The 14548-nt window shown below is 47.5% G+C and overlaps 1 protein-coding gene across 7 annotated transcripts in view; it reads left to right on the forward strand.

The window, feature by feature from the left end:
• Positions 1–14548, forward strand: part of GRIK4 (glutamate ionotropic receptor kainate type subunit 4) — a 206759-nt gene that overhangs the window by 70151 nt on the left and 122060 nt on the right. The window lies entirely within an intron of this gene.

The raw sequence follows: 14548 nt of genomic DNA on the forward strand, positions 1-14548 counted from the left end.
TGTCCAACCTGCATTTTGGAAATGTTCTCTTTCATCTTGTAAATGCAATGAAGTTTATATTGAGTGTATGTATTTGCATTGATTTTTATGGTGGTGGTGGTACCTGATGGGAATCTCTTTCTGTATAAATTTGAAGTGAAAGCCACTTCTCAAAGAGGCACTGAGGAATGAAACTTGCTCCCCTCCTACGTGCTACCCCCTTGATGCTCTTCTATGTAAATATTTTTTTGTCACAAATTTATTTGTCCCGACATTGATGAGCAAGGAGTGTTTGACCCCAAACTGAACTTAGTTAAGCAATGCCGCAAGAACATTAACAACTCCAGAATGCTCCGCTTGTAAGAGAGCCCTATGCATTTGGTCTCCTTTGGGCTATATTAAAAAGTGTTCAGAAAGAGGCACCATCATCTTCCCTTGCTGCCTGTGCGGATTAGGGAAAAGAAATGCATCCAGAAACCTTGTAATGAAACTTGGTTCATAGTGTTGACACTTTGCTCTGTTGCTTAGAAAGGAAGCTGCTTTACCTGACTGTTCTCTCTGGGGTTACTAGCTGGTTTTATTAACTATTTGTTGCAGATAAGTAGCTAATCTATTCCTGTCCCCATTTGCAACTTTCACGGGTGACACTTGAAGTAAAATTACTGCTCCCCTCTGCTAGTGAAGCATGAAGCAGCTCAGACTTATAGCCAGGGAGGGTCTTCTGGCAGGAGTCTGGGAAGGGTGGCTGGATGTGTTATATCTCCAGCATCTGTGATTCATGTGAAGCACTCATGTTGCATAGTCTCAGCTCCACATACTGCATTTCATGTTGATCAGCAGATCCTCCACTTGAGCCAGCAGATGGGGATGGATGGTATATCATCAGGATGCTGAAGGTGAAAGATCCTTCATAACGCCTTGTGTCCCAGCCATCTCCTTTGTGGGAAAAGTACGGTGGGTGCTTGAGAGTGTGAGGGGAAGGGAAGCTCCCCTGGCAGCGTACGTAGCGGCACTGGGCTGCAAACTAGTCTGGGAGCTGGTTTGGTTGTCCACCTCCACAGTGCAACTCAGAGTGAAATGGGAAGGTGTTTGAGAGGGATGGGACTGTGCTTTTGTGTTCCTGCCTGAGGACTGGAAATGAAAACCTGTGCTGCACCGCACTGGGGTCAACTGCCAGGCGGGATTAGCTGCTGCCTTCCAGGTCTTAGCTTGGTGCGTGCTCAGGGGCTCCCTAAAAGGAGCTGATGGTGGCTGCTGTGAGACCATGTCAGTGCTGACCGCTGAGGGCAGGCAAGAAGAAGCTGAGGTGCCTGTGTGTTCGTGGGACACCGGAGCAGCTGTGGTAGTGGTAGAAAGTCTGTCTTCCTCCTTCTCTCCAAATATTAGTTTTGTCTTCTGTGCCTGGTATCTGCTGCTGTGTGAAGGAGATCTTGACACGCTGCTGCGGCCTGAAGGCATATCCATAATAGAAATTACTCATGCACTTGAACACAGGCATGGTTCACATGTCCTGGTGCCAATGCCTTGTACAGGTGCAAAATTGTGTTCCTCTGTGCTTAGCAGAGACGCATGGTGGTGAACAGCTGAGCACATACTGGTTAAATGTGAGCCTCTCCTCCGTGGCATCGTGTCTCTGCAGAGGCCGAGGGCTGCAGGGCTGGCTGTTAGGCTGCTGTGCAGAGTTACCCAGCAAAGTCTGCCAGTGCTTTGGTCTCCATCCCAGAGACTGCTCCACCAGTGGTTTTCAGCTCTCTTGTACTGAGGTCACGCTCTCTTGGACTCATCTCTCCAGTTTTAAAATCCTCATGTATTTAGGAATTCTTTAGCTTTCCTTTGCAAAAATAATGGAGCTGCTTCAGGCACAGCTGCTCTTAAAACTTACACCACCGCTGCCTAGTCCAGGGTGGAAATGCTGGATTTCCTTAGCCTGCACAGGGTAAGGCAGTGGAAATCTGTCTGCTGACTCCTCCTAGGACTGAAGAACTTGTACTAGGATGTTGCAAAGGTAACGCAGAAGTCAAGATTTCGAAGAAGGAGTAATGTCATTGAGGGCATGAAAGGAACTTCGCTGATACTTCCAAAAGGCATTGGAGGTTGTGGCCTCTTTCCCAGATAGTGTTAAATGTAAGAGTGCCTAGAGACTCTGCAGTGAAGTCTTGAGTGAGGGCAAGCTCGGGTCGGTGTGTTAGTACCTATCTTCTGCTTTTGTTTTGCTCATGGCCACAAAGCTAAGTTCTCTGAAAATGGTGTCTGAAGCAGATGGACAAAGCGCTGAGGAGGGGTTTGGGGTTTTGGTTTTGTTTCTTCAAGACGCAGTTTTATTTTAACAATGTATGCAACAAAAAAGTTAATAAAAATAAAGTACAAAATAAAAGGAGAGAAGAAATATTACTAGCAGCCCTGAAATGGTTCCCAGACGCATGCTTTTGGCAAGGCAGGAAGATATGGTATCTAGCAACATAAATCAATGCACTGCATAGAAAAGGAAAACAGAGCAGCTTGAACATTTAAATATTCAAAGAAAATGCAAGTTAACATTTAAAATAATTCTAAAAGCCGTCTGGTAGTGGACGGCTCAAGTGCACAGTTGTATGATTAGTAATGTGAGGTGACCATAGGCAATGCCATATCTGGTTTCTTCACCAAGTTGCTAGGAGAGATTATTCCCTGCTGCGCTTGGCTTCCAGAGTAGAAGGAGGCTTGGTGGTGCTGAGTCAGGGGCGCGTGTCTTGGCTTTTAAACCAAGTGCTGAGCTTCCCTGCTACTGTATTCTTGGGCTTTCGGGTGAGTCTTGGCCTTGCTATTTCTCAGTGGAGTTTCGAGGCAGCAGATTGCTTGATCTTTCAACACACGGTGATAGCAAGTTTTGCTAGCCTGGATGGGACCAACAATGAGCGTTGCATTGCAGTGAGCTTCAAAGGCATCATCTATGCAAAAAAATGAGCAGACTAGAAGCTACAGGGTGACCTTCCCTGTGACTCTGGCATGCACAGGAACAATCTGTAGCGTATTGTATGCTCTATTTCTCTCCTGGATGCACAGGAAAAGAAAACATCGGTGCAAACCTTTTTTTCAGCCTTTTTCTTCATGTTCTGATCCCATCCTGGGGAAAGTCTCCTAGTTCACACTGTTCTGTTCTGAAGTCCTTTGTGGGGAAAGACACTAACCCACATTCTTTATCCCAATAGTGTCTTTTTTTTTTTTTCTAAGAGTATCTTTTGTTTATCAGTCGCCTCACCTGGCCTGCCTTGGTGCGGTATTGTCTCCCCAGATGCTCAAAAGTTGATTGTGGTCAGGGTATGAATAAGCAGGCAGGAATGGGCATGTTCTTGGAAGTTTTCAAGAGCTCCAGGAGGTACGTGAGGAATTGCCTCGAGACATCCTGCAGCCCTTGAAAGAGCTAGGGTATATTCTACCAAAATGTCCTGGGAACAAAACTCAATAGATGATGCTTGCCCAGCACATGCTTTCTTGCATCCACCCACACTAAAAGCAGGGAAGACATCAGCTCCCTCCTGCCTGCCCCAGCGGCAGGCAGGGAGGATGGCTGGTGCAGCGTGCTGTGGGCCAGCATCTCTCTTAGCTCTCATTTCCTGCGGCATATACTGGCTGTAGAAGTAATTCTGGTTTTGTTTGTTGTTTGTTCACTCATGCTCAGTAAAGTGTCAGGAAATTTACTTGAGTTATTTACTGAGGTATTTACTTGGTCTCGTAGAGCAGACCGTCAGAGCCCTAAATTGGTGTTCTCTTGCTCGATTCATTGGGTGTACTAACAGCTCATTTAAAATTCATATACAAGCCAGTGTTGTAGTTTACACATGGCATTGCCCTAACTAGCAATAGGCTCAGTAGCACTGACATACGATCTGCTGACAAACTCCTTGCAAGGCCTCCTTCAGCCTGCAGCTCTTTAAAGTGCTCTTTTCTGTAATTGCCTCTGTCCAAATCCATTCTCTCCACTTCCCAACTTTGTAAACTGTGTACAAAGGCAAGATGCAGCTCTAGCATTCAGGTTATTTTGTTTGGTGAAACCTAGTGTTCTTCTACCCCATACCCAGTGAAAATGCATCCACCACTTGCTCAGCTGAGAATTGAAGCGATCTGCACGGCTGTCCCAGTGTTAGTGATAGAGTTTCATCCACTGGAGGAGCAATGTGTGGTCAAAGTCTCCACAAATCCAGACTGACAGTGGGGTGTCACTAGAAGTTGCAGCCTGGGACATTTGTTTCTAGGCATGTTTCCAAGAATCTGGAATACCTAAAAGGCTGTGAATCTCCTACATCTGCTCTGATCATGGAACTGTAATGTCAAGAAAATATTCTTGGGATCCCCCAGAGCACATAGACTCATGGGAAAGCACTGGCATTTAGCTGTGAATGCTGAAGTAGGTGGGAAAAGGCAGACTGGAGACATGCATCCGTCTTTTTCTGCAGCACTGTGGTTGTGTACTGCTCCTCTATTTGCTACCTGTCACTCTGTCACAGAGCTCCGTACCAGAGCGTCATTTGTGGGCCCTTGCATCCCTGCGTAATTACCCTCCCAAGGTGCTTGTGATACTAAGCCGCTTGTGTGGTGAACTAAAGGCCCCATAGCTGCACAGTGTGCTTCTGTCCTATCCAGAGCAGTTTGTACATTGGTGGGTCTGAGCTGGAAGGCTGAAGCAAGGAGGAAGCACTGAGCATTAAAAATGTGTAACGCAAAAATGAACGATAAAGGCAATGACAGAATTGTGGACCATTTAGTTCAGCTTCCCCAACTCCCAGAGGATATACATAATTCTCCTAAAGGCACTGCAGAGAAGATCCCACAAGGCAGCATGTTATTTAACATTACCATTCTGAAGGGTGATAGTGCCACTGATGGTGAAGGCGCAGTTAGTCGCCTGGATGCTGTAAGAGAAAAATAGCAATGTCAGTCCCTGCGGGCGGGTACAAATGCTTCCGCCTAGGGCTGTGGTCCAAGATGGGGAGAAACATGACTGTGCCCTTGATGGCAGGCGGGGAGAGATGTGGCTTTGTGGTGGGTTGGCTTGTGCCAGCCCCAGTACCCCCATATCCTGACTGCAGCTAGCTGACATGGCTTGAAACTCCACTTCTCTCACCTGCGTGGAGGCAGAGGAGCGCATTTAACACAGCCAAAGCACAAACTCCTTGTGCAGTTCTGCTTCCTGGCATATCCAAGGCCTTTGTGGATGAAACCAATGCAACTGCAGTAAACTGCTTCCCACCGATTCACTATTCCCCAGCAGAGAAATGGCCTTACCCTGGCTTTGAACCCAGCAAGGCTGCTGCGATCAGCTTAAAGCAGAGAAACAATCTCCAAGTCTCACGTGGTGGTGCTGTTGCTGGAAAACCTTTCCACTTGTAATTAGAATTAGTGTTTGAGAAAACAAAGCTTCTGGTAGGGAATAGGTGACTGTCTCTCCGGCCAGCTGTCCCACCGGCAGTGGGAGCAGAGGCCTTAGGTACTGCCTGTGCAGGAGGGGGTACAACTAATGACTCCTTGCCACGAGGCAGCAGGATGGAGGGGAAGAACTGAGCTGGAGAGAAAGCGGGTTGCTGAGACACATGTGATTAGCTGGCTTCTCTGTGCATGGACCTAACCGTTTTTAAAGGATTAAAAGTAATGCTTCTGCGCCAGTCACCATTGCGAGCTACGGGGGCCCCAGTGCCCAAGGCTGAACCCGCACACCTGGAGGGTAGCAGCACTCGTTGGATGTATGCTTTCCAGTCCTGTTGGGTTTGTACTGTGATAATACCAGCCTGGCTTGAGGAGTGGGGTGGGAGGAGGGCGTAGCTGCTCTGGGGGTCAGGTCACAGAATCACAGAATAGTAGGGGTTGGAAGGGACCTCTGTGGGTCATCTAGTCCAACCCCCCTGCCGAAGCAGGGTCACCTACAGTAGGCTGCACAGGATCTTGTCCAGGCGGGTCTTGAATATCTCCAGAGAAGGAGACTCCACCACCTCCCTGGGCAGCCTGTTCCAGTGCTCCATCACCCTCCGAGGGAAGAAGTTCTTCCTCATGTTCAGACGGAACTTCCTGTGCCTCAGTTTGTGCCCATTGCCCCTTGTCCTGTCACTGGGCACCACTGGAAAGAGCTTGGCCCCATCCTCCTGACACCCACCCTTCAGATATTTGTAGGCATTTATAAGGTCCCCTCGCAGCCTTCTCTTCTTCAGGCTGAACAAGCCCAGTTCCCTCAACCTCTCCTCGTAGGGGAGATGCTCCAGTCCCCTCACCATCCTCGTAGCCCTCCGCTGGACTCTCTCCAGTAACTCTTCATCTTTCTTGAACTGGGGAGCCCAGAACTGGACACAGTACTCCAGATGGGGCCTCACCAGGGCAGTGTAGAGGGGAAGGAGAACCTCCCTCGTCCTGCTGGCCACACTCTTCTTGATGCACCCCAGGATGCCTTCCGGGCACAAGGGGTGGTGGAGGAGTTAACTGTTTGCAAAATTCTTGCAAAATTGCATCTTGAGAAATAAGGCACGAATGGAGGCCTGTCCCCATGCTGCCGTGACAGGAGCAGGTGCGGGCTGCAGCTAGATTGACATTAAATGTGGATAGATGCTTTCCATGTGTATGCTGGGGTCCTAGTCCCTAGGAACGCAAGCTAGAGGCTTTCCCAGGGGTGTCCCATGGCTCCCCTCCAGTCCACGCGGTAGTTGCTCATCTCCTAGAGACCTGCCCTCATATGTGGCCCACTGGCACAGCCAGCTCTTGGAGCAGGGAAGAGCTACTGGGTTCCTGAGCTTTAGTTCCATCCACGGCTCAATTCATGTCTCAATGGGCTCATCTGAGCACTGGTATGTAGGGTTTGGCCTATATTGATTTTATCTTGTTTTTTTAAAAGGCTTTCACATTTCATTCAGGACTTTCCTAGAATCTGAAAGTCTAAAGAAATAGAGAACTATGGAGCAGAAGGAGAGGTATCCACATGCATGACTTAGTAAATTTGTCTGGCTGAAACATTGTAAAAGTTTAACTATGTTTATTTGTTTATAAATGTAGCTTAATGAACTACAGTTTATTTGTCATTTGCTGCTGGAGTAGTGGCAAGTAGAGAAAAATACAATATTCATTTGTTAACTATTTGCCCTTTTAATTTTGTTTTCATTATTATTCTAGGAGAGTGATATTTTATTTATGTTTTCCGAGTTACATGCATAAGTCTTTACTTTGAGAAAATTCACCGGTATAGATGCCAGGCCCTTTCAGCAGTGCCTTGCCTGGACTTGCCCTTTGATTCTTTGTGGCTGTGCCCAGGCACTGCTGTGTTACAGAGCTAGGAAGAGTAGCTAGCAGTGCCCTGTCTCCTAGCCATACCTTCCTGGTCCTGAGTGGCCTTGTAAAGGCAACTTATCCATGGCGGCTAATTCTAGGGTAAAAGGAGCGGATTTTTTCCAGGAAAAAACAACTGAAGCTGTTGAGAGGGGCTGCACACTGCTGGTGACTGCTGCGGTCTCTTATCTAACCCATCTCTGAATGAATGACTCTGGGTGAAGAGTGGTTTTCTTGAATGCTTTTGGTGTTGGACACTAGGGCAGAGCATTCAGGCTCCCTGCACGTGTGCTGAGGTTGATTATCTGAGAAGAGTGCAGTCGCTGGGTGGTCACCATGTGCTGGCAGGGTTTTGCATGCTGTTCCCGCTGGCTCTGCGAATGCGAGTTTTCCTGGGCGGCTTCTCTGCCTGTAGAGACAGGAGGCTCATTAGCACCATCGAAGTGTGAGTGAAAACTGCGGGAGGAAAGCAAGTGCTTCCGAGCGAGGAGCCTGGGAGAAAGCAAATGGGAATCAAGTTGAGCTGCAAGCAAGTACTTGAGCGGTGCTTGAGGGATGTGGAAGTCTTGCATCCCTGCTTCATTTTGCTTTGATTTTAAACAGTGAGGGGCCTATCTGGAATACTGACTGAGGACTGGATACCAAAGAGGGGAGGGACTCATGGTTTCTTCCACCGTAGAGGTCTCTACGTGAATTACAGGTGATCAAGTTTGAATGCATTTGTCCTAAAACCGACTAGCCACATGCTCCAGGGAGCCTTCATGGAAGAAAGAGGGGCTTGGTGCAGAGTCGGGTGGCCTGCCCTGCCGTTGGTGGCTCTGTGGGAGGAAGGTGCCTGTGGCATGTCTGGGCAGCCCCATGCCCCTGCCTGGGACGGGTGCCTGTCTCTCCAGGCTGCATTTTTGCCACGTAAAACATGAGGAGCTCTTCTACACCCAAGGAATCCAGCACTGTAATAATATGAATAATAAATAATGAGCAGATTTATATCTTAGATCAATGCTACAGGGCATGGAATGAGGAAAGGTGTGGGTTCAGCCAGACAGACCATCGCTTTATGTGTTTTGCACCTCTGTGGCTGGGTTATTTTTACTGAGCTGTTCCCATTCATTAATGTCTGAGAGGCAGGCTACTTTGTACATCCCAAGAGGCCTTAAGCTTTGTTTTGATTCATTATATATCCACATACATATTATATAGGTATAGATCTCTGTCTGCAGAGCATCTGGATGGGAAAGTCAGCTGGTAGTTATGGAGAAGAGCCATGTTGCTCAAGTAACAAATCAGCATATAGCTACTCTCTTTTTTCATTAGCTTGTTTAATGAAAGTTATTTGCTCACCAGCGTGGGTAAAGCTGTGGTGCGCCTGCGCACAGCAGCCAGCTGCTGCCCTGTGCTGTACTGCTCTGTAGATGTGGAAGGTGACTGGGTTCGAACTGGGTACTAATTCAGCAGGAAGACGAATATTTGCTTTAAGGAGAGGAGACAGGGAGAGAGGGACTGGTCACTGGAAAGGTCATATATGTATCTGTGTCTGTCTGTATCTATATAGATATATCCCTGTGCAATCTCAGGGGGAGCGACAAAGGGCAGACACAGATAGGTGCACATGTGGAGTTTTGCTTCAGAGGTCTGATTTTTTACTTTTGTTCCTGAATGTTGAAGATTCTCCCTGAGCCGAGGATCAGGATCTGAGAGCCATATAACCTGTTTTATATCTAAACACTGTTACTGCCCCTGGGCAGCACTTTGTGTACTTAGCTGCTGAGCCATTTTTAATACAGAACTTTTTGTTTCATAGACTAAAAGCTAGTCATAGCACGAGCTACTCTGTCATTTCTTTCATTATTTTTTCATATATATATATATACACGAATAAAAAAGTCAATTACATGAATGAAAGATGCTTGGTTCCCTGCCTAAACAGCTGCCAAAATTAATTCCAACTCCAAGCCAAACTCAGTAAAGCTGGAATATCTGCAGAAAGCTCCAGTGTGGCATGACAGAGGCTTATGCATTAGGCTGCATTACAGATTACTGCTGCCCAGCCCCTCGCCCTTGGCTATCCATGTAGGCAGTTGAGGAGGGATGGATTTTACAGACTCTGTGGTGAGCTTGACTTCACTGCAGAATAAGCCTGAATTAAATATCCTTAGCAGACCCTTGCTGGGGTGAATGCCATCACACTGCAAAGCAGTGCTTGCTTGATACAGAGCAGCTGTCTTGGCAGCTCAGAGCACCTGAAAACTTAATGCCAGCATCGGCAATACTTTGAGCTTCAGATTTGTTCCTCCCCAGGGACCAATTAACTTGCGTTTAAGGATCTACCTGAACTGAACAGGAGATTTTTTGGATGTGGACAGGAGCTGGGTGGAGTTACAAAGTTTGAATAAGCATGCAGGGGAAGCAAGCCCTTGGTCCAGGCAGCATCTGCAGGTGTGGGAGGGCAGGGAGCGGTTATAAGGCTGGCTACTGGTGATGGGGCACCTGTGGAGAAGCGGTTGAAGAACATGGTTGCTTGCTTTCAGGGAGAGGTGTATATCTGTAATGACTGTAACTAGTGATTTGAAGGTGGTTTTCAGGAAGTGAGATGGAGGATAGCCTTGCAGATTAAGTTAGTGGCCCAAGTTTCTAAAGGTGAGTTGAGATAAAGCTAAAGTTGTTACCTGTGAGCTGTTATAACCTTCCTGAGAAGGCAAGCTGGAGGATGGCAGATGGGAGGAGGAAGACAGCAAGGCAACTCCAGCTTGTAACAGTCTGTTGGAGCAGAACTGAGATCCCAACACGGTGAGTGCAAAGTAGAGTTTCTGTCTGTTTGAAGCGATATGCCCTGTGCTCACAGGTTTATTCCTCGTTCTCCTGCTGTGTAACTCTTGGCAAGCTCACTTGTCTTTGCTCTGTAGATGGGTGGACTGCAAGCTCAGGGGCCAGCTCTCCTGAATGCAATGCATGCAGTGCTCAGCTCAGTGAGGCGTTAAAGCCCTCTTGCTAGCGTTAGGTACTGCAGGGCTGTTGGGCAGCCTTCCCAGAAAAGGTGCTTTTGACCTGAAAGGGCACTTATCTGAAGTGCCCCTCTGCAGCTAATTGCTTGAGGCTTAGTTTGAGATAAACACATCCCTGTAAAGCTGAAAGCCCAAATTGTCCTGGCTTGGATTCAGAAGCTCTAGCTCTTGATATCTAGGTGTTTTGAACCATTTAAACCATGTTTTGAGCATTTAAAGGAAGTCCTAACCCCAGAAGCAGAGAACAACCTGCTGACAAAGCCTGGCTCCCTGTGTGCTGGGCCCTATGCAGGGCTGCGAGGAGTAGGTCCTGCCATTCCCTTTAAAGCCTTGCTCCTGGCTTTGTGCTCCTCTTGTTCCCTTTCTGCCTCATGAAGTCCTCACTGTGATTGAAGCTACTGGCTGAGGTTGGTGGAAAAAATGCTGAGGAAGAAGGGAAGGATGGAAGAACTTGAAAGAATGATTTTTGCTTTTCTATAGGATGTTGTCTGTGAAAAGCAGAGAGCTGTGGGCCGTGCTGATGGGCAGGGGAAGCAGTGTGTGTGTGGGAGAGAAGGGGGCAACACCCAGGGCACAATTGATACCTGAAGTAGCTGAGAGCAGGCAGGACCAATGGGTGCCCTCAGCCTGCATTTAGTTTGTTGCTGGGAAAGCCATCCAAAAGGATGGCATCATGTTAGGGTAGCATAGCGTACCATCGTTCCCCAGAGCCCTTCTTTGGGGTGTTACCTCTGGAAGGGAGATAAGTGCGAGAGGCCTCAGATGCAGAAGGTGAATATCCCATCTGGAGGAGACCTCCTGAAGAACAGGAAGACCCAGGAGATGCATGGAGACAGGTGCTCATAACATGGCCGGTTATGCCTGAGAGCAGTAACCCCAAGCAGTGGCAGGGCATGGACCACAGGGCTCTCGGGGCTGGCAGGGACCTCCCTAAGGGAAGGGACTTGCAGACATGGTGCTTATAGGGCTGGAGGGAATGGGGGAGCTCTGGGGCCCATGGGTAAAAATTAAATGCTAAGCTCAGCAGAGAGAGAAGCAAAGAAAGCAGATGCTCGTGTGTCAGCACAGAGGTGGACTTGAGCATGGAGTTAGAGGGGAGCAGCAGGGGGAATCTGCAGTGGAGGAGCAGCTTAGCCATGTAGTTGCCAGCTCTGCCTCAACCCCTGCCAAATAAGGACTGTGAATGTAAGGAGACTGCAGGGAGGGATGGCTCATTTTCCCAAAGACACCACTAATGAATTCCTTTTGCACCTCCAGACGCTGTAGGGTTTTGGAGAGACTAAATGGAACTTTATGTGAAAATGATGACTGAATGTCAATTCCGCTGTCGAAGCCAATTTGGGAGCCGGAAAGTGCTAAAAGAATTAAGATTGTTAAATGGAAATAAGTCTACTTGGTTGAGATGAAATAGAGTTTAAATGAGTGAAATTATCTGTGGATTACCCTTGTTAGAGTACTGCCTTATTTAATAAACTGAGTTTTAATCTGCTGTAGGAATTCCTGAAGGAAAAGCTTAGCTTGCAGGGGTACATGTTTGTGATGAAGGGGAAGGACTGGCTGTGCCATCACCCTGCAGAATGGAGCCACAAGAGTAAAGGGCATGTAATAGTTTGCCCATGAGTGCTTTGTGCTTTCATGAGGATCTTGTTTGCTGCTCTGTGAGTGGTTTGATCTTTGTTCAAGCTTCTTGGGTAGTTCTTCTCTTTTGTTGGCAGAATAGGAGGCCACTTCTTCTGGTTAGGCGATACCTGTTCTGGATACCACGTGTCCTTGGGGAGCATTTCTAGCACGGGGTGATGCAGCACTTCATGCTTCCTGGGGTAAATGTAGTCAGACCTCTGCTTGAGCACTGGAAAGGAGTGTTGCAAGTGAACGAACGCTTGCTGTGTTTGGAAGGGAAAGAGAGAGTTCTGGAAATCCTGAGGGCTACAATTTCTTTGTGAACAGAGAGTCTACTAATTATTAATGGGCACTCATTATCTGCTTCTGCAAGAGCAAATCTGTTGCAGAAGAGCAACCAGGTACTCTTAGCTAACTTTAGCTGGCCACCTGACTTAATGCAGATGTCACTTGTCATCTCAAATGTGTTTCTGACCCATCTCTCTTCAGTGATAGTCATGAAAGCATAACTGCTCCAGATGCTTCTAAAATTGTCTGTGGAGGAAAGAACCTGATCTCAGTGCTGAGCAGTCATTTTACAGCACTGTAGGACTCCGCTCTTGGCTGCTGGAGCTGGTACCTGCACCCAGGAGCTTCCAACACGCAGGAGAGGCATGTGGCTTAGAGAGGAGAGTCTGAATGTGAGGTACAAAAGGCTAGTGCGCAAGGAGGGATGGGGCTTGATTTTCCTCTCAGTCATGTAACTCTGAGGTTTCAGAATATCTCATGTTCTATACTTGGAGAACTCAAGAATTTTCAAGCTCTTTTCAGGCAGTTTTGTGAGAGAAATCAACTTCAAAGTCATTGTTCTTAAAGAGGATGCAGGAGATCCAGGATCAAACACCAGCCCCTGCAGGAGTCCGTGGGTGACCCGTCTGGGCTATGCTCCTGTCTGTTTAAGGGAGAAAGTTTTCTGTGAGTATTACGTCTTTGGTAGCCCTTGTTGGTTTTGTGGTCAGGAAAGCTAATAAAACTATCTAGCAGGAAGAGCTGAGACATTGCCAGCCATAATCTTCCCATCATATTTTTTGCCTCTCTTCCTGGGACTGTGCTCACAAACTGGTCCCTGTAAATACTGTAAGTCCTTGCATCTCATGCTGCTAAAATTGTGTTCAGGGAGGAAATTAGAGCTGGGATAGCAGGAACAAGGCAAGGAAAGGGCTCTATTTGCCTGTATATTTTTCTCTTGCTTTGTTCACTACCCAATGCTGTAGCACAGAGCAGTCTCAATGGAGCTGGTCTGTATGTGCCATGTCCTCTGTCATTATTCCTGGTTTCATATCGTAAAGGTGCAGGCCAGGATGAACGCCTGAGATCTAGCCTGAGGCTCATCCCACATGAGCTTAAGACTTCTGTGATCTACTTGCCAAACTCAAGGGATAATGAAGTCTGAAAAGTTGTAATGTGTTGTCAGCTTGGGTTTGTCTGAGGATCTCCACATTCGTTACCGATTCTACCCCTTTTCCCAATTCTGATTTGTGGTTCTTGTCCTTGCCAGGAAGAATCTGCTAACCTGTATCTGGTACGATCAGCTGCCCCATCTTGCTGCTAGAGGGTTTTGTAGCTGTGAGCATGTCACAGAATTTGTACTTAGGGATGCACGTGTGTGCATGCCATGGTGTTCAACAGCACACTGGGCAGCCTCCACCTTCTACCGGTTCTGATTCACAGTTGCAGACGTTTAGCATTTATTATCTGTTGTGTTTCTACCCATTTCAGTGGCACATGGAATTTTTTGGCACGCTTGTTTCATTGGGGACTCTGGTACAGTGGGAAGAAGTGCTTTAGTATTCCAGGCATGCTCAGAAGTATCATGATCTTAGCCATCACACAAGACAAAGCAAAAGAAAGGTTGAGTTGGCAATGAAATATCTTGCAGTACTTGTGCAAAGTCTTAGGTATCCCATGCAACAGCCACTCCAGGTGCCCCACCATCCCCAGTTGTGCTGCTTCACTTTAGAAGCTGGGCTTTTGGGGCCCGGTGAGGCTGCAGTGGCTTTGCCCAGGAAGCAAGCAGTGCTCTGAGCACTGCAGCTCTCAGGAGAGCTTGCCTCAACATCCTCAGCATGACCAGTCTTTAAGATGTAATGCTGTGGAATAGCTGCATACTGGTTCTAGCAGAAAGCAAGCACTGTGGTTGTCCAGCTTGGCATGGCTGAGGAGGATTACCAGGGTAGGCCAGGGGTCTGAGTGCGTGGGGTTTGGAGCAGAAAGCTCGTTTTCATTGTAATGGCTGTGGTTGAAAAGCCTATTCTTCTCTCATGCGTTAAATTCCATGGAGTATCTCATTAGGACCAAATGATGCCTAGGGCAAGTGGAGCTGTAGAAAAGTAATCTTTATTAAGCGCCCTCAGTGGTCAGAGTTACTTGATGAGCTCCAGAGTTTTATTTGCAGGCAGCTTCGGTTGTCATTTAGCAGGAAAGTGCTTTGAACTCCCTCCCTTCCCCGTCTCTAGGTTACTGTTTTCTATTTCTGTGTGTTTTCAGTCCCCACAGCCCTGCAAATACTGCTAGTAAAATTGTTGACACTGGGAACAAAATGAATGGAGGAGACTGGATGTGCATAGATCAGGAACATGCAGCCATGATTGGAGAAAGGGATGTAAGGTGCCTGCAGTGCATCATGA

Source organism: Opisthocomus hoazin, chromosome 24 (assembly GCF_030867145.1).
Source record: "Opisthocomus hoazin isolate bOpiHoa1 chromosome 24, bOpiHoa1.hap1, whole genome shotgun sequence".
NCBI lineage: Eukaryota > Metazoa > Chordata > Aves > Opisthocomiformes > Opisthocomidae > Opisthocomus > Opisthocomus hoazin.